This window comes from Ochlerotatus camptorhynchus, unplaced genomic scaffold (assembly GCF_037179485.1).
Source record: "Ochlerotatus camptorhynchus isolate MF236.1 unplaced genomic scaffold, CSIRO-AGI_Acam_v1.1 ptg000314l, whole genome shotgun sequence".
Classification (NCBI taxonomy): domain Eukaryota; kingdom Metazoa; phylum Arthropoda; class Insecta; order Diptera; family Culicidae; genus Ochlerotatus; species Ochlerotatus camptorhynchus.
The window spans coordinates 318543-328475 of NW_027040802.1; the positions used below are offsets into that span (position 1 = coordinate 318543).

At 42.7% G+C, this 9933-nt stretch overlaps 1 pseudogene; it reads right to left on the reverse strand.

Annotated features, from left to right (window-relative positions):
- Positions 1-8102: 8102 nt before the first annotated feature.
- LOC135707604 (heterogeneous nuclear ribonucleoprotein L-like) lies at positions 8103-9410 on the reverse strand (annotated as a pseudogene).
- Between the last annotated feature and the right edge of the window lie 523 nt (positions 9411-9933).

Consider the following 9933-nt stretch of genomic DNA (forward strand, 5'->3'; position numbering starts at 1 on the left):
TAAGTAGGCATCGGAAAGGTCAATGTGACTGAACACCCGACAACTGGACATTCTGGCGAAGATGTCTTCGGACAGCGGTAGGGGGTACTGATTTGGCTCTAGCACATTGTTGAGCCCGGTTGAAAAATCAGCACAGATTCGGGCGGTTCCATTGGACTTCCGAACCACTACGATCGGTCCACTCAGCGAAATCCACCTTCTTCAAGATGCCTAGGGACTCCAACCGACAGATTTCATCCTTTACCACACCTTCCACACAGTAGGCTACGGGACGCTTTGGTCTAAAAACTGGCTTCGGGTTTCCTTTAAGTACTAGCTTGACAGGAGCCTTCGTGCAGAGGCCTACCTTGCTGCTGAATACTTCCGAGAATTTGGCTTGCAGAGTAGCCAGCGACTTATTTGGTTGAGCGCTGACCTGATTACAAAACGATGCGATAGGTTGGTTCCATAACCCAAACAAATCCATCCAGTCGATGCCTTAAATATCAAGACTGACGTTAGGAGCGGCAACGAAGCACTTACCCTCTTTGGTGACGTTGTTGAGGGAAATGCTGCACCACATCTCGGCAACCAGCTTGAGTGGATGTCCGGAAGCCGTTCGTGCGGTGCACACCGTTGGTTTCGTTTTCGGCTGACCCATTTTGATCCACGATCCACGAAATTATGGATATATCGGATCCTGTGTCCAATTGTAATCGAAGAGGAGCCTGGAGCTCGACGAATTTTCTAACCTGGCTGATGTTGTGGATGGTCACGGTCTTCGCCGAGGGTCGCTTCTTCTTCGATGCAGTGTGTGTCGATGCGTTAGACGAAGCCCTCGCACACTGTTTCCAAAGGTGCAAAAACGTGATCGAAATTGTTTTGACCTCTTAAACTTGATTTTTATGCTATAATGTCTTCAGCAAAGTTTTTATATGAAATATTTCACTTATTATAGAGGTATCAGTTTGGTGATTGATCCCCCTAAAAGTGAAATGCAAATTTTCGTTTTCCTATTTTTGCATATAAAAATTTGCTTTGTTCGGCAAAGTTGTAGGAAATATTATTAGAAAAAACTTTGCCAAAGACACCATACGTCTATCTGTTGAGTAGAATAGGTTTTTGTGGAGTTTTCTTTGAAACACCCCTAAAAACTAGTTTTTTTCAAAATAACTTTTTCTGGTAATTTTCTACAATTTTTAAATGTTCTACAAATTTGTCACACTCAAAAAAATACACAACTTTTACGGAAAAAGTGTATTTTTATCTCTCATACTTATTGAGTTATTGAAGATTTTAATCTAAAAAACGCATCTTTTTGGTATTGAAAATCTCTACAAGCCGCAAATTTCCGCAGATGAAACCATTTACATAAGAAACTATACAGTAATCACTATTGAATCCATGTATAACCGTTTGTCTCTCGCTGTCCCTTGCATGTAAAAACAAACACTCAAAAATCGACGAAAACAATTTCGATCACGTTTTTGCACCTTTGGAAACAGTGTGCCTCGATTGGACACAGGCACAATAGCCCTCGCGGTGCCCAACCTTACCGTACTCGTTGCATTTGCGGTCGTGGAATCGGCAGTCCTTATTGTAATGCATCCCCCTGCACGACCAGCAGGGAGTCTTCGGTTACTCACGTTGATGGGGATGGAACGAATTCGATACTGCTGACTGACGTCTCGACTTCGGCCACTTATTATAAGCAACGGCATTCACCACGGACGACGGATTCTCGACTAGGACGGTGTCCTGCTTTAGGTTGACGAGACACTGCTCCACGATTTGCTGTAGCGTAAGATCGACGGCTTCATTTAACTTGTTGATAAGCCGCATTCGGATTTCAGCATCCTGCTTTCCCTTTAGACCGCAGACGTAAATAAGGCATTTAAATTGCTCTTCAGTCAATTCCGAAAGCTTGAAATCGACGCAAGCCTTATTAACCATGCATGAGTATGCCAGGTAATCATCACTGTCCTCCTTTGCGAGTTGAAGGCAATTGAATCGGCGGCGAAAAGCAGATACTGTGGCTCCGAATAGAGACTTTAACTTTTGGACGGTCTTTTTGAAACAGAACTCACTTATAGCGCTCGTGATCGGGTGGGCTTAGCTTTCTTAGAAGCAGTCGCACTTTTGCCGCGTCATCGAGCTTTCTAGCGTCTTTATCAAAGAGATCGACGTATCTAGAAAACCATGCGTCGAACGTGTGACCATTGTCCTTGTCATACACGAGCTCCGCCATGTTACTCGATAACGAGTCCAGCACTCTTTCATCGGGGGAGAGATTCCTGATGGCAACTTGGGTGGCGGCCAGCTGTTGTGCCATTTGCGCCATCAACATCTGCTGATTCGTGAGGATCTGCATCACCTGATCCTGAATGTTCGGTGGTTGTGGCATCTGTCCGGCACCTGCATTCGGCGGCACACCATTGTTCTGCGCCATCACGGTGTCCTCCTAAGCACGATTTTTACTGGAGCTTTATGAAACGGTCGCGCATGATTGTTTTCACGAAAACTTCCTCCTCCTCGTCGCCAACTGTTGCGATATTGAGTAAGGGAGAGAAACGCACGATTCACGGTACAAATTAAAAACTATTTTTATTAGTTAAAAGGCTAGTACATAATGCGTGTAAATCGCGGCTATCGCAAACTTCTAATCTTTATGATGACAGCTCATCACCGATACATCCGTGGTTGCATCGAGCCCCCCAAGCAGCACACATGTTCTATAACAGTTTATATAACCTTTGTATGACTGGTTTTGGTTGTATAGCAGTTTACTCAACATAATTCTATGAATTTGTGTTACTTGGGCCTTGTGGTGAAATCGGTGGGGGGTACCCAACACTCACCAACTGCAAATCTCACCAAACTGTGGTGAGATTGAGTTTAATGATTTTTGCTTTACACCCGAATGCAACCGAAACTTCCATAACGGCTTGCAGCAGTCCCTTCGCGTCTGCCATCGGTGAAGATTAAAAAGAGATAGCAAACTATGCTTTCTCTTTCTAAAAAAAAACGATGTGCAATGGAATCATTTTTGTGTCGAGTCAACTCTCAGCTTGATTTTTACACGTTGTGAATAGTCTCGCAATATTAAAGGAGCTTGTAAAATCAATATCAAGCATGATATTTTGTTCCAATATTACGCGTGATATTGCGAACGCATGAGAGCGGAAAAATATCAATTGATATCTGATTTTGCTGATTTTGCCAACACTGGACTGAACTTAACCGTCTTCGTTCCCTAGGAGTTATCTTTGAAATTCCCTTTAAACTCCCTTAAGCATTTCCACTGAATCCTTCTTAAAATTATTTTGCATCTTTTATGGGATTAGATTATTTTGAAATTCTTCTCAAAGTTTTCTTTGAACTCAAAACTCTCATCGCAATCTGTAAGATTTTCTAGACCGAATCGAGAATCGAACCCACCATCTTTGGTTATGCCGTCTCTTAACTGAATCTAGGCTAACTGAAGCGCTAAGTCGTAAAAAGGCATTGAGCATCGAGTTTCAGTCTCTAAGCATTGCCTTCTTTTCGTACATACTCATATATGAGTGTACCCCATTAGGCATAAATACGTTAGGCATACGGACGTTAGGCATACGGACGTTAGGCATAATGGACGTTAGGCATAAAGTCATTAGGCATAATGGACGTTAGGCATAAAGTCATTAGGCATAATGGACGTTAGGCATAAAATACCTTGCTGCTGTGCAACTCTAGAAACCTGCTTAACCTGTAAACCTGTAAACAGTGCTTATATTAGGCTTAGCGTTGAATAAAAAATGATACAAGTTAAACAAACATAGTTTATTTAATAAGCACAGTTTGGAATCCATTATTTATCAAATCATAAGTGACGTATCTACATATTTACTTAGATCCATGATTAGTAGCGATAGTGGTTAAGTAATCTTACAATGAAAACTCAGCTTAGTTTTGAACTATATCTTGAAATCAATCGCATCTAGAAATAAAAAAAAATCACACATTTGTTGTAATATATTCTTACACACATATTGCAAAAGTCAAAGAAGAAAAGGTTTTCCTCAAAGAACAGCTCATGAAATAAAGAATGGTGAATTCTGTGATTTATCACTCAATAACAAAAAAACAGCCAAGGTTCAATAAAATATGATGCCAAAGAACAGCTCATGAAATCAAGAATGGTTAATTCTGTGGTTTTTCATTCAATAACAAAAAAACATACCTGATGCTTCCAGGATTTCCTGCCATACTTTTCGATACAACGATTCTGATTTTGTTGTCATCAGAATGAAAACTAGCGGAATCGTCTGCTGATGTGAGGGAGCGATACTTCCATGAACAGTGACGAGTTGCCGAAACAAACAAGGAAATGTGGCAAACGTACCATCTGTAACCCAATTCTTTGCCTGACCAAGACGTCGTTCATTAGTTCCAAAAATTAAGGCTCTTTCATTATTGTCACCGAAGTCAGCAATCAATAGACGGTCTCCATTATCATCCTTTTGGAATTCATCCGGTAGATTATGCCTAACGTCCATTATGCCTAACGTCCATTATGCCTAACGTCCTTTATGCCCAACGTCCATTATGCCTATCGTACATTATGCCTAACGTCCGTATGCCTAACGTACGTATGCCTAACGTCTGTATGCCTAACGACCGTATGCCTAACGTCGCGCACCCCTCATATATCATATCGATCACTTTTGCGGAAACCGGAAGTCCTCGTGTTGCATTGCAAATTAGAATGGGGCATCGAATTACGACCTATACGCGCCAGCTTCTAAATGAAACATCTAATAGAAGCTTCTTAAAGAAAATTACAAAATACGCTTCTAAAATAAACTACTAATAGGAGCTTCTAAAAGAAGTTTCTGGAGTACGTTTATCCATCACTTAGATTAAAAAGCAATTGGCAGCAGCATTGAGCAGTAATTGAGTGTTTTCCAAAGTTTAAGGGACCATTCCCAAAAAAAGGTGTATTTGTCATTTTACCGTTGAGAGATAGCATATCAATTTGTCAGGAAATCTGAATGCTCGCCCTCCAACCCTGCTTGAATTTATTTTGAGGCATAAATCTCTTCTCTACTAAAGAATTCCGCTCTCAAGGCATCGTTTAAATGGTTTTATAACTGAGGTATTCCTGATAACTGATCAGGAGAACAATACTGTTCAACGCATCTTTCATAATTCCTGCAGCCACCAACTCCTGACAGCCCAATTTTCCGCGGTAGCTCACCTTAACATGCAACTGCTTAGCTGACCTCCCCCCGGCCTTCCATCCTTCTTATCTCACCGTAAACCTTGACTGCTCCGCTCCACTGCTGCTGACTTTGCTACTAACTGAATGGATTTTACGATCGGCCATTACAAGTCCATTAGCGGTGCGGTCGGTTGTTGTTTTTTACGAGTGAATTACCTTGCTGCTTTTCGCGATGATGATGGGGCCACCTTGCAGTCACTCCAAGACGATGATGGCGACGAGGCCGCCATTGCAACCAAAATAATGCTCTGCTCTTGGAAAAGTGGCTGGACCCCCTACCCTCAGCATATAGTCTTTATTCATCTGTCAAATTTGCCTTGGCGAGATGCACCTTGCTCGAAACAAGAGATGGAGACAAATGGAAGCACTCCGACTTTGACAAAAGGTTGTCAGAAGAATCCTCCCACTTGGGTGAATGGCGATGACGGTGCGGTGCATCGCACACGTCTAATTACTGGAGCAGCGCGTGTCGTAATTTGTCAAGGAGTTTCGAAGAAAGGGAACTTCTTGTGCAGCACTTAAGCACCACCTCGGTCGGCCCCGGCTAATGTACTCATCTTTCGTTTGATATTCAAATTTCTGACAGTCCTGGTTTTTTTTTCCATTAGGGCCGCTCAGTAGGCGAGGGTCTCATCGGTTTCGGAAATGCAAAGGGAAGTCCACAATTGATATCACATGTTACTGTTGATTTATTGAATTTCTCGAAATAGAAAAAAAACGAGTTCAAGACGGTACCCCTAAATTAAGGACCCGGTAAAATGGTTAAAAGGCTAAACCACACACACGCCGCAGTAATTTACTGCAATCCTTCACCGTTCCTCATCTCTTTCGATAAAGAAACCCGACGACGAGCGTGAAGGAAGAAAGGTAATAATTACATTTCACGTTAATCCTTTTAGGGCGGCTCAGCAAAAAAAAAAAACATAATACATAACCTGAATCCGAAGGGTTATACTTAGGGGTAAAAAAACACAACCTGCGTGCTCCTTTCTCTCTGGTTGATTACCGCAGTTGTTGCTTTTTTTCCGATCGTTTACTTAACCCATTGTTGTGCAAGAAATTCTTTCCTGATTCCATTTTCGTACGAGTTTTGGAAAATGAACAGGTATCGATCTTCTTTCTCCGTCGTTGGTGAAAGGATATTTAATCCTTTTGCCGTGTCTTCCGCCGTTAGGTTCGGTTTTATACAATTCAGTTAATGGGAGCTGCGTGGGTGGTTCAATGTATAGGATTTATCATTGTTTGAGACATTGCTATCCTTAAACTTGGTGATCGTTTCGGTTTAGTAAATTATTGTAAATCCTTGCAAAAAATTTTAACTTGTAGAACAGTATTGTGGTTTCACTGATAATTACAAATCAAAAATTGGATGTTTCTCATTTGCGTAGGTGTGTTTGAAACTATGCATAACGTTGTTCATATCTAAACTGATCAAGAAAGTGAGTTGACAGCTTACGCCGAATACAGTGTCAATGGACTTTGTTCAAATTGAGTAGACATTAAACTGAACTTTCCTGTTCTGTATCCATGATAGTCGAAAATCAAAGGATAAATGTATGGTTTCTAATGTCATTCAGCAAACATCCATCCATCTATCGCACAATGAACAATGAGAGTGAGCGTCAAACAAACACTACCAACGATGATGACGATGATGGTGAACGAAGTTGGCATGAACGGATAGAAAAAAAAAGGATATGCTTACACCAGGGATGTAAAGGATAATAATGCACTATAAACTGTATAAATCTTTTCCCTTTTCTTCCAGCATTGTTGCGGAGGCAGCGTTCCGAGTGCAGACTCCAGTACCATGCACGCACGCACCACCACCCCGGGGCCGTTCTTGAGTAATGTTACATTCTTTACATTTTGCGTTTTGGGTCCTTTTCTGTCTTCTGTGTCTCCGTTAAATTTGGCGATTGAACAATTGAACCCTGGAGGAGTAAGAGGAGGAGGAGGAGGAGGAGGACAAGAAGGGGAGGAAGAAAAATGAGACTTCTTCAAGTAAAAGGTAAGATCAAGCGAAGAATGCATGCCTAACAAAATGATTATGCACCTGGAAGCGGTTGTCGAATAAGAAGAAAATGGTCATACCTTAATACAATGCACGGCTGTCAAGGAGGATAGGAAAATATTTCTCGGATATTTGGGCGGACAAATGAGCAATGTTTGGGAACATTTGGCTTCCGATCGTTATATTTTATGTCCATATACGGTTTGTGCCAAGTCAGTTTCTGATCAAATAAGTTCAAATTTTGAATCAGTGTAATTGGAAATGTCAAAATTTGCATCATATTATGTCAAGCCCTAAGAGAGGTGAGAGGGGGGGGGAAGAAGATAATGTAACAAGCCATTTGGTATAGGAAAAACTTGATGAAATGGGAAAGAGGGGTGGCAAATTTTTCCTCAATTTGGCGTTACATCAACTCTGCAGATCTCCATCTGTGCCGAATATTTAATCTGTGTTGAAAGCTGTGCCCAACGTTGTGCCGAATGTGCTGAAGTGTAGCAATCAAGCTGTCGGTCTCAGTACCCTATGAGTTTGACAACCCTGCAGTTATGACTTTTGAGATTATTTGTTTACCTTGTCAAGTTCTCACGGATGATTGAACCAAGGGGTTGGTCACTCCACACAGTGTGCTAAAATGTATGGTTCATGTATGGTATGACATTAGACATGGTTACAATTTTTCTGATCTTTAAAGTTACTGGCAACACTGAACTTTTTCTGCACCTGCGTAATGTGAATGTGTCAAAATTTGTTATTGATGTTGCCACAATATAATTTTTTTTTAAACAACCCTGAATCTCCACCAAGTCTCGTCGTTGCTTTTGCTTTCCTTCAAAGGACACGGACTCCATCTTACATTGGTTCACCGTGTTCGGATTTGAGACATTCGCCCATCACCGAAATGGGCGCCAAACCACCGGACGCTGCTGCAACGGCGGAGGCTGTCGCGGCCGCTGTCGAAATTGGGTTATCAGGTTGTTCCAGGTTCTTGCTCCACGCACCTTTCATCGTCTTGGACGAGGAGAAGCACAGCTTCATAATGAACGGGAATTTTGTGCCTTTCATGATGGGCAACGCTCGGGAACTCAACCAATCCGGAGGAGGAACGTTCCGATTTCAGCGGGAACATTCGCACTTGCGTGGTGGTGAATGCAGTCAGCAGCAGATCCTCGGACATACCGGGTGGGGTATTGAAGAAGTGGAGAATCTTGCTCGGGAAAGGAAGCGATTGTTCTTGGAGGCTCTGTAGTTTTTGAAGCTGATCGAATTGTACGGCAGGGTGGACTCTTACAAGTAGTTCTGCTTGGAAAATGCAATCTGAATTTTGCCACCATCATTTCCGATTGGAATGTTGTTCAAGTGCTGGATGCTCTTTGGTCTTCAGGAACTATATCCTGACAACATTTCCGTACAGGCAGAACAGATTGAATAGTTTATCGATGATGGCTGTGTTGTTATCGAGTCCGTAGACCATCATCACTGCGCCCTGTTGCTGTACCGGTTGAATGAAGTTAGCTGGTCCGTTTCGGGTCAGCGGTGCTTCCTTCATCAGTCCGACGTGTGTTCCGGTCGGTGTCGGTTTCCATTTTTCCGACGGATGAAACTCGGGCGGTGAAAAATTCGATACAAATTCGTTTCCTCCACCGGCTCCCAGAAGAGATAGTTTAGGACCATGGTTGACTAATGATTGACGGTCATTGTACGGGGTGGGCCTTCTGCCGAAGATGTGTAGTCCCAACGGAGTCCGTGTCGTTTTTGTAAACATTGAGTTTTTCTGGCTTGGCATAGTCGATCTTCTGTGTGCAGCAAACGGAGTAGTTCAATGGCTCTAGCGGCGGATTCAATGCTGCCAAACTCAACCATAGCTTGGACTCCATTCTTCTTGAATATCTTGATACGTTGCACTTGTCTGTTGGGTGAGCAGATGGTGTGTAGAACGTCCACTGTAATAGGATAGACTGGATTTATAATGATGAACAGCAGGATATGGTTGGGCCGGGTTGCTACCTCGCGCTTTCGCCGAGGCTCATCTGTTACGTTGATGTTGTTGTTGTCCCGGCTATTGAGCGGAACCGTCTCGAACATCTTCTGGCCGGTACAGAGGTGCTTGTTGTGCGGCCCGTCCTGGCCACCGCCGGCACCGTTTCCATTAAACGCCATGCTCATTAGAAATTGACCTTTGTTTAATAGCACACACGGCAAGCAAAGAGGAAGGAAGGGTTGAGAAAATGTCGCGACCTCACTATGCTTCACTTATCACTCGGGACAGCCTACGATAATAACCACTGTTGAAAAACCTGGAACTTTTCCTCATTCAACGTAGACTCGTACTAGGTGAAACTTCACCCGCAAGGTCCGTATCCCGGTACGGAAATGTCCTTCCTACTGCCGAGTCATCTCAGGTTTCGAAAGACAAAACAAAAACAAGCGCTGTTAAAATACCGGGTTGCCAAACAAGGTATTATTCACAAGCAAACAAAAGTCAGTTCAATGACTGCTCGGCACTGCCGGCACAGCTGCGGCACACTGAGAAAATAGTTGGCGCAAAATAAGTGTGTATAGTGACCAGCCCTTGGATTGAACGAGTTATTTGTGTCATCCAGATTTAAGTTTAAAAAAAAACACTAGTTAACTCTACTGAGGTCTTAAACCAACTGAGGCTGATTTATTGAATTCTATTATA